The sequence below is a fragment of the Buteo buteo genome, unplaced genomic scaffold (genome assembly GCF_964188355.1).
Source record: "Buteo buteo unplaced genomic scaffold, bButBut1.hap1.1 HAP1_SCAFFOLD_51, whole genome shotgun sequence".
Lineage (NCBI taxonomy): Eukaryota > Metazoa > Chordata > Aves > Accipitriformes > Accipitridae > Buteo > Buteo buteo.
Window position 1 is genome coordinate 135,001 of NW_027439217.1, and position 15,000 is coordinate 150,000.

A 15,000-nucleotide genomic window follows, 5' to 3' on the forward strand; every position below is an offset into this window, starting at 1 on the left:
GGAGGCCCCACGGCCACGAGTCCTGGGACAGCGACGGCCACTCGCACCCATCGCCAACCGGGGGCGGACGGCAGGTGCGGGGGCTCTGCGTGCGAGTGAGAGGGCAACGTCTGCGGAGAGGTGCAACGCCGGCCTGAACACCGGCAGAGCCGGCCCGCCGGGAAGCCCCTCCGACGCGCCCTAAACGCCTCATCGATCAGTAAGGGAAGGGAACGGAGGAAGGAGCGGAGGCCCCACGGCCACGAGTCCTGGGACAGCGACGGCCACTCGCACCCATCGCCAACCGGGGGCGGACGGCAGGTGCGGGGGCTCTGCGTGCGAGTGAGAGGGCAACGTCTGCGGAGAGGTGCAACGCCGGCCTGAACACCGGCAGAGCCGGCCCGCCGGGAAGCCCCTCCGACGCGCCCTAAACGCCTCATCGATCAGTAAGGGAAGGGAACGGAGGAAGGAGCGGAGGCCCCACGGCCACGAGTCCTGGGACAGCGACGGCCACTCGCACCCATCGCCAACCGGGGGCGGACGGCAGGTGCGGGGGCTCTGCGTGCGAGTGAGAGGGCAACGTCTGCGGAGAGGTGCAACGCCGGCCTGAACACCGGCAGAGCCGGCCCGCCGGGAAGCCCCTCCGACGCGCCCTAAACGCCTCATCGATCAGTAAGGGAAGGGAACGGAGGAAGGAGCGGAGGCCCCACGGCCACGAGTCCTGGGACAGCGACGGCCACTCGCACCCGTCGCCAACCGGGGGCGGACGGCAGGTGCGGGGGCTCTGCGTGCGAGTGAGGGCAACGCCTGCGAGAGGTGCTCCAACGGCCTGAACACCGGCAGAGCCGGCCCGCCGTGGAGGCTCTCCGACGCACCCGAGGACGCCTCAGCGGGCGCTGCCTGTGGGTCTGGATCAGTCAAATCGTGGAGCGGGAGGTGCCACGGGCCACCCGGCTCCAGACAACGATTCCCTTGAGGAAGGTAACGGGACCGGGGGATGGCCACAGCAGGCTCAACTCCCCCAGCTCCTCCAGCGTTCGAGTGCCGGCAACCGCCACCGGCTGCCGGTCTTTGCCCGCCCCACAGGCAACCGCTTGCCGTCGGGGAAAAAAAAGGCACCTGGACCCATGCCGCGCACGGGTGTTCGGGGCCTGGGGGAATGCCACAGAAGCGAGACAACCCCAGCCGCCTGCGTTCGACTTGCCAGCCACCAGGTACAGCCGCACTTTTCTTCCCGCTTCGCGGGCTCCAGCTTAAGGCCGGAGAAAACGCGATGAGGTGCCGCCACCTCTAACCCGGTACAGCGCTGCAGACCTTTCCACCGAGCCCTCCTGCAACCAGGCAAGCCGGGGCAGGCCGGACACCACAGGCCGCCCACGCGTGGCTCATGCCGGCAGAAACAGGACGAGGCGCTGCGGCCTCTCACCTGTGCCATCATCGGGCCCTCGGGGGCTGGGGGAAGCTGCGGCACGCACGAGAACCCCCAGCCGTCTGCATCCGGCTGCCAGCCACCGGGACCGGCTGCCGCTTGCACTCTGCCCAATTCGTGCATGGGCTCCAGCTTAAGGCCGGAGAAAACGCGATGAGGTGCCGCCACCTCTAACCCGGTACAGCGCTGCAGACCTTTCCACCGAGCCCTCCTGCAACCAGGCAAGCCGGGGCAGGCCGGACACCACAGGCCGCCCACGCGTGGCTCATGCCGGCAGAAACAGGACGAGGCGCTGCGGCCTCTCACCTGTGCCATCATCGGGCCCTCGGGGGCTGGGGGAAGCTGCGGCACGCACGAGAACCCCCAGCCGTCTGCATCCGGCTGCCAGCCACCGGGACCGGCTGCCGCTTGCACTCTGCCCAATTCGTGCATGGGCTCCAGCTTAAGGCCGGAGAAAACGCGATGAGGTGCCGCCACCTCTAAACCCGGTACAGCGCTGCAGACCTTTCCACCGAGCCCTCCTGCAACCAGGCAAGCCGGGGCAGGCCGGACACCACAGGCCGCCCACGCGTGGCTCATGCCGGCAAAAACAGGACGAGGCGCTGCGGCCTCTCACCTGTGCCATCATCGGGCCCTCGGGGGCTGGGGGGAAGCTGCGGCACGCACGAGAACCCCCAGCCGTCTGCATCCGGCTGCCAGCCACCGGGACCGGCTGCCGCTCTGCCCGCTCCAGCTTAAGGCCAGAGTCAAAGGACGAGGTGCCGCCACCTCGCCCGCCCATCACCAGGCCCTCAGGAGGCGGCGGCAGCCGCGGCGGGCTGGATGCTCACGGGCAGCTGCCCTCGCATATACCAGCGCTCCACCTTTGCCATCATCGGGCCCTCCGGGGCCGGGGGAAAGCCGAGGCAGGCTCGGCTCCACCCGGTCTTCCAGCGTTCGAGTGCCGGTGGCCGCCGCCGGCCACCGGGCTATGCCCTGCGGAATCCACCTTTGCACCTCTCGCACCACTCGGGTCAACAGCCACCGCCAGCCTGCCAGACCCTCGCAGGCGCCCGGCTGGCTTACTTGGAAAACACCGGGAGAGACCAACCGGCCGAACAGACAGAAAACGAGCCGAACCACCAGGCAAAACCACCACCACAACGGCCGCCCAGCGCTCCACTTCGCCGGCTGAGCCGTAAGCCTTGCAGCCGCTCACTAGCGCTGCTCCGTGCACGAGTCACCACTACCTCCTATAGTACGGGAGATCACGTCCCCGCCCCCGGCCGGCTCCAAGAGTGCCGTCCCTGCCCACCGGGGAGACCCGCCAATGACACCGACTTTTACGATGACGTAACTGGAGGCAGCGAAAAACAGCGACCCCTTGGCCAGCTCCGAGAAAGTGGCGGGGCTATCAGGTCTACCTCCCCGCCCCCGAAATGCGGCTAAGTCCCGCCGGAGCCGGGTAGACCTGGCGGCTCTTTTCACCGGCCGCTGCGGCAGCGACACCCCGCGTCCTCCGGGCGCCGCCGGCGGCCGCGCCGGCCTCCGGAGCCGGGTAGACCTGGCGGCCGCCCGCGGAGCCGGGTAGACCTGGCGGCTCTTTTCACCGGCCGCTGCGGCAGCGACACCCCGCGTCCTCCGGGCGCCGCCGGCGGCCGCGCCGGCCTCCGGAGCCGGGTAGACCTGGCGGCCGCCCGCGGAGCCGGGTAGACCTGGCGGCTCTTTTCACCGGCCGCTGCGGCAGCGACACCCCGCGTCCTCCGGGCGCCGCCGGCGGCCGCGCCGGCCTCCGGAGCCGGGTAGACCTGGCGGCCGCCCGCGGAGCCGGGTAGACCTGGCAGCCCTTTTCACCGGCCGCTGCGGCAGCGACACCCCGCGTCCTCCGGGCGCCGCCGGCGGCCGCGCCGGCCTCCGGAGCCGGGTAGACCTGGCGGCCGCCCGCGGAGCCGGGTAGACCTGGCGGCCCTTTTCACCGGCCGCTGCGGCAGCGACACCCCGCGTCCTCCGGGCGCCGCCGGCGGCCGCGCCGGCCTCCGGAGCCGGGTAGACCTGGCGGCCGCCCGCGGAGCCGGGTAGACCTGGCGGCCCTTTTCACCGGCCGCTGCGGCAGCGACACCCCGCGTCCTCCGGGCGCCGCCGGCGGCCGCGCCGGCCTCCGGAGCCGGGTAGACCTGGCGGCCGCCCGCGGAGCCGGGTAGACCTGGCGGCCCTTTTCACCGGCCGCTGCGGCAGCGACACCCCGCGTCCTCCGGGCGCCGCCGGCGGCCGCGCCGGCCTCCGGAGCCGGGTAGACCTGGCGGCCGCCCGCGGAGCCGGGTAGACCTGGCAGCCGTTCGGTGCCCCTTGGGCGGGGGGGGGCGGGGGGGGCAGGTGCGCCTGTTTTTGGTTCGTTTTTTTCGGTTTTTTTTTTTTTTTCCTTTCTTTTGAGATTTTAGCAAATCTGATTAAAAGGGCCACCCTCTCCCGGTTCTCCCGGACGGCATTTCTTTCCCCCTCCCCTTCCCGAGTTTGAACCACTTCTACACCAAGGGAGCACGTTTAAACGTACTGTCTGATGCAAGAGTTATTTCACCTTTATTGATTCCGGCGGGAAATATTAATACAATATTAACGACAACCAGTTTTCAAAATAATTTTTGTTTCCTGACACACACACCCCCCCCCCCCACCCTCGTCGTTCTCATGCACGTGCACGCACCTATTCCGAGCCGGTGGCTGCCAGGCACTTGCCAGCTTCACCACACCAGCCAGCCCCTCTGCTCCGCTGCTGCCCCCCCCCCCCCCAACCATATTCTGTCGGCGGGGTCCGGGCAGAGGTGGCAGCCCCCGGCACAAACTGCCCGGCTCCCCGGCGCGAGTTCGCTGTTCACTGGGTGCCTTCAGGACTGGTAGCCCCTTGCCAGGTTCAGGTTCGGGTCCCGGCGCTGCTGGGTGCTCGCCGACTTTTGGTTTTGGTTTTTGCGGTCTTGGGCTTTTTTTGGGGGGTTGTTTTTAATTTTTCTCCCCCCCCCCGCCTGTTTTTTTTTGGTGTTTTTTTGACGTTTTCCTTTTTTTTCATAAAATAAATACTTTAAAATACATATCTGCGATCCTGCAGGCACTGCCACCCCCCCCCCCCCGGTGACACACGCGCGCTCAGAGGCGCGCGCACACACACACACACACACACACAGAACGCGACGCAGGCACACACAGCTACACGCACCCCTGCACCGGTGTGCTCCCCCTCCCTCCCCGCGCTGCAGTCCCGGACCTGCAGGCCAGTAGGTGCAGCCCCCCCCCCCCCCCCCCTCCCCCGGCCCCACCCGATCACAGACTTTCCGGCGCCCTGGAGACGGGGGGTTGGGGGGCGGGTGGCTGGGTGGGGTGGTCTGCAGCCCGGCAACGGGGCCCCCGGAAACTGTGGTGTTTCCCGCCACGGCAACGGTCTGCTGCTCAGTCGCGGCGGCAGCAGCGGCGGGGAAAGGAGGCTAGAAAAGAGGGGGGGCGAGAGCGGCTGGCGAGCAGGCGGGGAGCCTGGCGCAGAGGTAGGCTGGCGAGGGGGGACGGTGTGTCTTTTCGGAGAAGGCTTCTGTTTGGATCGGTTGGAGTTTTATTTTTTTTACTTCTCTCCCCCGTCCCCGTCCCCGTCCCCGTCCCCCCCCCCCCGGTCGTTTAGTTTTCCCCCCGCGGCGGGGGCGGGCAGGAGTGGAGCAGGGCGAGAGCGGCTGGCGAGCAGGCGGGGAGCCTGGCGCAGAGGCAGGCTGGCGAGGGGGGACGGTGTGTCTTTTCGGAGAAGGCTTCTGTTTGGATCGGTTGGAGTTTTATTTTTTTTACTTCTCTCCCCCGTCCCCGTCCCCGTCCCCGTCCCCCCCCCCCCCGGTCGTTTAGTTTTCCCCCCGCGGCGGGGGCGGGCAGGAATGGAGCAGGGCGAGAGCGGCTGGCGAGCAGGCGGGGAGCCTGGCGCAGAGGCAGGCTGGCGAGGGGGGACGGTGTGTCTTTTCGGAGAAGGCTTCTGTTTGGATCGGTTGGAGTTTTATTTTTTTTACTTCTCTCCCCCGTCCCCGTCCCCGTCCCCGTCCCCCCCCCCCCCGGTCGTTTAGTTTTCCCCCCGCGGCGGGGGCGGGCGGGAGTGGAGCAGGGCGAGAGCGGCTGGCGAGCAGGCGGGGAGCCTGGCGCAGAGGCAGGCTGGCGAGGGGGGACGGTGTGTCTTTTCGGAGAAGGCTTCTGTTTGGATCGGTTGGAGTTTTATTTTTTTTACTTCTCTCCCCCGTCCCCGTCCCCGTCCCACCCCCCCGGTCCTTTAGTTTTCCCCCCGCGGCGGGGGCGGGCGGGAGTGGAGCAGGGCGAGTGCGTGGCTGGCTGAGAAAGAAAGGCGGGAGCGGGGCCACGGGTGCGGCAGGATAGGGACTCGGCAGCTGGGGTTTAGAGACGGCAGGGCACCGGGGGGGCTCCCCTCTCCCGCCCGGGCACGGAGCCGGCAGGGACGCCGCAGGGTCCTAAAGTCTCCCGCCTTCCACCACCGGGGGCGGCAAGCCTGGTGGCGGAAGGGGGGAGCAGGGGCAGCCAGGCTCGGCGCGAACTGCGTGGCGGGAGGGCGGGGGGGCGGTGTGTGTGTGCGTGCAGCGGCGGGCCCGGGGTGACGGGGGTGGGGGGTGTCGGCCCGGGGCCCTGTTTCGGGCGGGGGGGGGGGGGGGCTGCGCGCGTGTGCGTTTTGAGCGCACGACTGTGAGCGGGGCAGCGGGTGGAGGGTTTGGGCTGGGGGGGGCCGGTTGCGGGGGGGGGGGTGCGCACGTGTGTAGCCCCGTGCGAGTGGGTGCGGTGGCGGGCGGGAGGTGTTTGGGGCGGGGACTCGAATGGGGGGGGGCAGTGCGTGCGTGCGCGTGCGTGTGTCTAAGGGCGGGTGAGCGGCTGCAGCAGCAGGCGGTGGGCGTTCGGGCCGGGGGCCTGTTTTGGCGGGGTGCGGGCGCGCACGCAGGTGGAAATGAGAAAGATTTGTAACGGTGTCGCTAACGCCGCTTTCTCTGTTACAGCCCGGGTGGTCGGCCGCTTCGACGTCCGGCCTGCGCCCGTGCCTGCCTACGGGCGATGCGCTCGGCTCCCGGTCGGACCCGTCCCTGGCAAAGCAGCAGCCGCGTGCCTCGGCCTGGGCAGAGACCTGGGGCTCCAGGGCCCCAGCCAGGGCTGCCGGAGAGGCGCGCCGCGCTTCCGACAGAGGGGCATCAGCGGCTCCGTCGCCGGCGGGATGCGTTCGAGCGGTGAGGAAGGTCCCAGCGGCCTTAGGCGGTGGCGGGGGGCGCGCTCCTTCGGCGACGGGAGCGGGGGGGAAACGGCCCCGGGGTGGGCCGGTCAGCCGGCACGGCGGCCACGCGAGCTCGTCGTCTCCGAGGATGCTCGGCTAAGTCGGCCTCGGCCACAGGGACCGCTTGTCAGGCAGCCGACTGGCTTTCTTCAGAGGCCTGCGAGACCGCCGTCCCTCGGAGGCCAATGAACAGTTAATGCGCGATAACGCAGGGGCCGGAGAACGCTAACGTTAACCAAGAGCGTCGCAAGGTCCTAAAGGAGTGCCGCAATCAGACTTTAGGAGTCGGTAATTTATAATACTGGTGACTACTAATCGAGTCATATTCAATCCGTGACGATCCGCTGGTAGGTACGTACGTACGTACGTACGTATTCCTTCTCCGGCTATTAACGAAGGGACGCACACCTAGCGTGCGTGAACGAATGAGTTTTGTTATTTAAGGAACTGCCAGAAAGCGTATTACCGCGTAGCGCTAAATCAGTCGGTAGGTGACGCTCCATAAACGATACAATCCAGCATCGCTCGTCAACTGTTAATAACTTCAATCGATGACGATTCATAGCGTATCGATTCTTCTGTATTCGTTTAGGAGCGGATCCCACGCCAACGGTGCCACGCGGTACCCGGACGGCCACCGACTCGTACAGAGACGAGAGAGCAGCGTCGGCGCCTCTTCCCGAAGAAGTCGTTACCGATAAAGTACTCCGACTGTGGGTAACGCTTTGCTCTCACGTTTTTGACGCGTGCCTGCCTGCCTGCCTGCCTGCCTGCGTGCGTGGTAAAAGACAAGCTGTCAGACACAATAAATTTTAAGAAAGTGGAATCGCGGAGCGGTCTTAATACACTAATCAGGACCGGCCCGTAGCGCGGCCAGGGAGTGCAGGCCGACCCTGCAGCGTGGCCAGGTTTACCCGGAGACACAGGTAAGGAGGCCAGGACTACCCCGGAGCATCAGGTAGGGATACCGGGCTGACCCCCAGAAAGTCAGGTAGGGTGGCCGGGCCTACCCCGGAGCGCCTGTAGGGACCGCAGGTGTACCCCGGAGCACCGGTAGGGGTACCAGCACTACCCCGGAGGATGAGGTAGGGGCGCCAGGCCTACCCCGGAGCGTCGGGTAGGGACACCGGGATGACCCCAGAGGGTCAGGTAGGGTGGCCGGGCCTACCCCGGAGCGCCTGTAGGGACCGCAGGTGTACCCCGGAGCACCGGCAGGGGTACCGGCACTACCCCGGAGGATGAGGTAGGGGCGCCAGGCCTACCCCGGAGCGTCGGGTAGGGACACCGGGCTGACCCCGGAGGGTCAGGTAGGGTGGCCGGGCCTACCCCGGAGCGCCTGTAGGGACCGCAGGTGTACCCCGGAGCACCGGCAGGGGTACCGGCACTACCCCGGAGGATGAGGTAGGGGCGCCAGGCCTACCCCGGAGCGTCGGGTAGGGACACCGGGCTGACCCCGGAGGGTCAGGTAGGGTGGCCGGGCCTACCCCGGAGCGCCTGTAGGGACCGCAGGTGTACCCCGGAGCACCGGCAGGGGTACCGGCACTACCCCGGAGGATGAGGTAGGGGCGCCAGGCCTACCCCGGAGCGTCGGGTAGGGATACCGGGCTGACCCCGGAGGGTCAGGTAGGGTGGCCGGGCCTACCCCGGAGCGCCTGTAGGGACCGCAGGTGTACCCCGGAGCACCGGCAGGGGTACCGGCACTACCCCGGAGGATGAGGTAGGGGCGCCAGGCCTACCCCGGAGCGTCGGGTAGGGACACCGGGCTGACCCCAGAGGGTCAGGTAGGGTGGCCGGGCCTACCCCGGAGCGCCTGTAGGGACCGCAGGTGTACCCCGGAGCACCGGCAGGGGTACCGGCACTACCCCGGAGGATGAGGTAGGGGCGCCAGGCCTACCCCGGAGCGTCGGGTAGGGATACCGGGCTGACCCCGGAGGGTCAGGTAGGGTGGCCGGGCCTACCCCGGAGCGCCTGTAGGGACCGCAGGTGTACCCCGGAGCACCGGCAGGGGTACCGGCACTACCCCGGAGGATGAGGTAGGGGCGCCAGGCCTACCCCGGAGCGTCGGGTAGGGACACCGGGCTGACCCCAGAGGGTCAGGTAGGGTGGCCGGGCCTACCCCGGAGCGCCTGTAGGGACCGCAGGTGTACCCCGGAGCACCGGCAGGGGTACCGGCACTACCCCGGAGGATGAGGTAGGGGCGCCAGGCCTACCCCGGAGCGTCGGGTAGGGATACCGGGCTGACCCCGGAGGGTCAGGTAGGGTGGCCGGGCCTACCCCGGAGCGCCTGTAGGGACCGCAGGTGTACCCCGGAGCACCGGCAGGGGTACCGGCACTACCCCGGAGGATGAGGTAGGGGCGCCAGGCCTACCCCGGAGCGTCGGGTAGGGATACCGGGCTGACCCCGGAGGGTCAGGTAGGGTGGCCGGGCCTACCCCGGAGCGCCTGTAGGGACCGCAGGTGTACCCCGGAGCACCGGCAGGGGTACCGGCACTACCCCGGAGGATGAGGTAGGGGCGCCAGGCCTACCCCGGAGCGTCGGGTAGGGATACCGGGCTGACCCCGGAGGGTCAGGTAGGGTGGCCGGGCCTACCCCGGAGCGCCTGTAGGGACCGCAGGTGTACCCCGGAGCACCGGCAGGGGTACCGGCACTACCCCGGAGGATGAGGTAGGGGCGCCAGGCCTACCCCGGAGCGTCGGGTAGGGATACCGGGCTGACCCCGGAGGGTCAGGTAGGGTGGCCGGGCCTACCCCGGAGCGCCTGTAGGGACCGCAGGTGTACCCCGGAGCACCGGCAGGGGTACCGGCACTACCCCGGAGGATGAGGTAGGGGCGCCAGGCCTACCCCGGAGCGTCGGGTAGGGATACCGGGCTGACCCCGGAGGGTCAGGTAGGGTGGCCGGGCCTACCCCGGAGCGCCTGTAGGGACCGCAGGTGTACCCCGGAGCACCGGCAGGGGTACCGGCACTACCCCGGAGGATGAGGTAGGGGCGCCAGGCCTACCCCGGAGCGTCGGGTAGGGACACCGGGCTGACCCCAGAGGGTCAGGTAGGGTGGCCGGGCCTACCCCGGAGCGCCTGTAGGGACCGCAGGTGTATCCCGGAGCACCGGTAGGGGTACGGGTACTACCCCGGAGGATGAGGTAGGGGCGCCAGGCCTACCCCGGAGCGTCGGGTAGGGATACCGGGCTGACCCCGGAGGGTCAGGTAGGGTGGCCGGGCCTACCCCGGAGCGCCTGTAGGGACCGCAGGTGTACCCCGGAGCACCGGCAGGGGTACCGGCACTACCCCGGAGGATGAGGTAGGGGCGCCAGGCCTACCCCGGAGCGTCGGGTAGGGATACCGGGCTGACCCCGGAGGGTCAGGTAGGGTGGCCGGGCCTACCCCGGAGCGCCTGTAGGGACCGCAGGTGTACCCCGGAGCACCGGTAGGGGTACCGGCACTACCCCGGAGCATGAGGTAGGGGCGCCAGGCGTACCCCGGAGCGTCGGGTAGGGACACCGGGCTGACCCCGGAGGGTCAGGTAGGGTGGCCGGGCCTACCCCGGAGCGCCTGTAGGGACAGCAGGTGTATCCCGGAGCACCGGTAGGGGTACGGGTACTACCCCGGAGGATGAGGTAGGGGCGCCAGGCCTACCCCGGAGCGTCGGGTAGGGATACCGGGCTGACCCCAGAGGGTCAGGTAGGGTGGCTGGGCCTACCCCGGAGCGCCTGTAGGGACCGCAGGTGTACCCCGGAGCACCGGCAGGGGTACCGGCACTACCCCGGAGCATGAGGTAGGGGCGCCAGGCCTACCCCGGAGCGTCGGGTAGGGATACCGGGCTGACCCCGGAGGGTCAGGTAGGGTGGCCGGGCCTACCCCGGAGCGCCTGTAGGGACAGCAGGTGTACCCCGGAGCACCGGTAGGGGTACCGGTACTACCCCGGAGCATGAGGTAGGGGCGCCAGGCGTACCCCGGAGCGTCGGGTAGGGACACCGGGCTGACCCCAGAGGGTCAGGTAGGGTGGCCGGGCCTACCCCGGAGCGCCTGTAGGGACAGCAGGTGTATCCCGGAGCACCGGTAGGGGTACGGGTACTACCCCGGAGGATGAGGTAGGGGCGCCAGGCCTACCCCGGAGCGTCGGGTAGGGATACCGGGCTGACCCCGGAGGGTCAGGTAGGGTGGCCGGGCCTACCCTGGAGGGTCAGGATGGGGGGCCGGGATCCATCGCCGCGTGCCCGTAGGGACAGCAGGTAGAACTCCGGCGCATCACAAAGGGTTCCGCCACGGGCCCAGAGTACTGGTGGGGGAACGGGTTCTATCCCGGAACGTCGCCTGGGGACACCGGGCGTAAGGCGGAGGGTCGGGTAGGAAGGCTGGGTCTAAACTCGCGCGCCCGTAGGGACAGCAGTTTTTCCCCCGGCGTACCGGGCGGGGGTACCGGTACTGCCCCGGAGTACTGACGGGGGTACACGGGTACTACCCCGGGGTACCGGGCGGCGGTATACGGGTACTACCAAGGAGTACAGGACGGGGGTATACGGGTACTACGAAGGAGCACAGGTGGGGGTTACGGGTAGTACCCCGGAGTACCGGGCGGGGGCATACGGGTACTGCCCCAGAGTACCGGGCGGGGGTATGCGGGTACTGCCCCGGAGTACCGGGTGGAGGTATATGGGTACTTCCCCGGAGTACCGGGCGGGGGTATGCGGGTACTGCCCCGGAGTACCGGGCGGGGGTATACGGGTACTACCAAGGAAGGAGTACAGGTGGGGGTTACGGGTAGCACCCCGGAGTACCGGGCGGGGGTACCGGTACTGCCCCGGAGTACCGGGCGGGGGTATGCGGGTACTGCCCCGGAGTACCGGGCGGGGGTATACGGGTACAACCAAGGAAGGAGTACAGGTGGGGGTTACGGGTAGCACCCCGGAGTACTGGGCGGGGGTACCGGTACTGCCCCGGAGTACCGGGCGGGGGTATGCGGGTACTGCCCCGGAGTACCGGGCGGGGGTATACGGGTACTACCAAGGAAGGAGTACAGGTGCGGGTTACGGGTAGTACCCCGGAGTACCGGGCGGGGGTACCGGTACTGCCCCGGAGTACCGGGCGGGGGTATGCGGGTACTGCCCCGGAGTACCGGGTGGAGGTATATGGGTACTGCCCCGGAGTACTGGCGGGGGTACACGGGTACTGCCCCGGAGTACCGGGCGGGGGTATACGGGTACTACCAAGGAGTACAGGTGGGGGTTACGGGTAGTACCCCGGAGTACCGGGCGGGGGCATACGGGTACTGCCCCGGAGTACCGGGCGGGGGCATAGGGGTGCTGCCCCGGAGTACCGGGCGGGGGTATGCGGGTACTGCCCCGGAGTACCGGGTGGAGGTATATGGGTACTTCCCCGGAGTACCGGGCGGGGGTATGCGGGTACTGCCCCGGAGTACCGGGCGGGGGTATATGGGTACTTCCCCGGAGTACCGGGCGGGGGTATGCGGGTACTGCCCCGGAGTACCGGGCGGGGGTATACGGGTACTACCAAAGAGTACAGGTGGGGGTTACGGGTACTACCCCTGGCTGAAGGGTGGGGGTACTGGTACTACCCCGGAGTACCAATGAGGGTTACGGGTACTACCCCTGGCTGCCGGGTAGGGGTAATGGTACTACACCGGAGTGTCGGCATGGGACGCCAAGCTAAGTCTGGAGCATCAGGTAGGGATGCCAGGACTGCTCTGGACGGTCAGGTAAGGTGGCCAGGTCTACCCCTTGGGCCGGCAAGGGGAGGCCAGGTCTACCCCTTGGGCCGGCAAGGGGAGGCCAGGTCTACCCCTTGGGCCGGCAAGGGGCGGCCAGGTCTACCCCTTGGGCCGGCAAGGGGCGGCCAGGTCTACCCCTTGGGCCGGCAAGGGGCGGCCAGGTCTACCCCTTGGGCCGGCAAGGGGCGGCCAGGTCTACCCCTTGGGCCGGCAAGGGGAGGCCAGGTCTACCCCTTGGGCCGGCAAGGGGCGGCCAGGTCTACCCCTTGGGCCGGCAAGGGGCGGCCAGGTCTACCCCTTGGGCCGGCAAGGGGAGGCCAGGTCTACCCCTTGGGCCGGCAAGGGGAGGCCAGGTCTACCCCTTGGGCCGGCAAGGGGAGGCCAGGTCTACCCCTTGGGCCGGCAAGGGGAGGCCAGGTCTACCCCTTGGGCCGGCAAGGGGAGGCCAGGTCTACCCCTTGGGCCGGCAAGGGGAGGCCAGGTCTACCCCTTGGGCCGGCAAGGGGCGGCCAGGTCTACCCCTTGGGCCGGCAAGGGGCGGCCAGGTCTACCCCTTGGGCCGGCAAGGGGCGGCCAGGTCTACCCCTGGGCCGGCAAGGGGAGGCCAGGTCTACCCCTTGGGCCGGCAAGGGGAGGCCAGGTCTACCCCTTGGGCCGGCAAGGGGCGGCCAGGTCTACCCCTTGGGCCGGCAAGGGGAGGCCAGGTCTACCCCTTGGGCCGGCAAGGGGAGGCCAGGTCTACCCCTTGGGCCGGCAAGGGGAGGCCAGGTCTACCCCTTGGGCCGGCAAGGGGAGGCCAGGTCTACCCCTTGGGCCGGCAAGGGGCGGCCAGGTCTACCCCTTGGGCCGGCAAGGGGAGGCCAGGTCTACCCCTTGGGCCGGCAAGGGGAGGCCAGGTCTACCCCTTGGGCCGGCAAGGGGCGGCCAGGTCTACCCCTTGGGCCGGCAAGGGGCGGCCAGGTCTACCCCTTGGGCCGGCAAGGGGCGGCCAGGTCTACCCCTTGGGCCGGCAAGGGGCGGCCAGGTCTACCCCTGGGCCGGCAAGGGGAGGCCAGGTCTACCCCTTGGGCCGGCAAGGGGAGGCCAGGTCTACCCCTTGGGCCGGCAAGGGGCGGCCAGGTCTACCCCTTGGGCCGGCAAGGGGAGGCCAGGTCTACCCCTTGGGCCGGCAAGGGGAGGCCAGGTCTACCCCTTGGGCCGGCAAGGGGAGGCCAGGTCTACCCCTTGGGCCGGCAAGGGGAGGCCAGGTCTACCCCTTGGGCCGGCAAGGGGCGGCCAGGTCTACCCCTTGGGCCGGCAAGGGGAGGCCAGGTCTACCCCTTGGGCCGGCAAGGGGAGGCCAGGTCTACCCCTTGGGCCGGCAAGGGGAGGCCAGGTCTACCCCTTGGGCCGGCAAGGGGCGGCCAGGTCTACCCCTTGGGCCGGCAAGGGGCGGCCAGGTCTACCCCTTGGGCCGGCAAGGGGCGGCCAGGTCTACCCCTGGGCCGGCAAGGGGAGGCCAGGTCTACCCCTTGGGCCGGCAAGGGGAGGCCAGGTCTACCCCTTGGGCCGGCAAGGGGCGGCCAGGTCTACCCCTTGGGCCGGCAAGGGGAGGCCAGGTCTACCCCTTGGGCCGGCAAGGGGAGGCCAGGTCTACCCCTTGGGCCGGCAAGGGGAGGCCAGGTCTACCCCTTGGGCCGGCAAGGGGAGGCCAGGTCTACCCCTTGGGCCGGCAAGGGGCGGCCAGGTCTACCCCTTGGGCCGGCAAGGGGAGGCCAGGTCTACCCCTTGGGCCGGCAAGGGGAGGCCAGGTCTACCCCTTGGGCCGGCAAGGGGAGGCCAGGTCTACCCCTTGGGCCGGCAAGGGGAGGCCAGGTCTACCCCTTGGGCCGGCAAGGGGAGGCCAGGTCTACCCCTTGGGCCGGCAAGGGGAGGCCAGGTCTACCCCTTGGGCCGGCAAGGGGAGGCCAGGTCTACCCCTTGGGCCGGCAAGGGGCGGCCAGGTCTACCCCTTGGGCCGGCAAGGGGAGGCCAGGTCTACCCCTTGGGCCGGCAAGGGGAGGCCAGGTCTACCCCTTGGGCCGGCAAGGGGCGGCCAGGTCTACCCCTTGGGCCGGCAAGGGGCGGCCAGGTCTACCCCTTGGGCCGGCAAGGGGCGGCCAGGTCTACCCCTTGGGCCGGCAAGGGGCGGCCAGGTCTACCCCTGGGCCGGCAAGGGGAGGCCAGGTCTACCCCTTGGGCCGGCAAGGGGAGGCCAGGTCTACCCCTTGGGCCGGCAAGGGGCGGCCAGGTCTACCCCTTGGGCCGGCAAGGGGAGGCCAGGTCTACCCCTTGGGCCGGCAAGGGGAGGCCAGGTCTACCCCTTGGGCCGGCAAGGGGAGGCCAGGTCTACCCCTTGGGCCGGCAAGGGGAGGCCAGGTCTACCCCTTGGGCCGGCAAGGGGCGGCCAGGTCTACCCCTTGGGCCGGCAAGGGGAGGCCAGGTCTACCCCTTGGGCCGGCAAGGGGCGGCCAGGTCTACCCCTTGGGCCGGCAAGGGGAGGCCAGGTCTACCCCTTGGGCCGGCAAGGGGCGGCCAGGTCTACCCCTTGGGCCGGCAAGGGGCGGCCAGGTCTACCCCTTGGGCC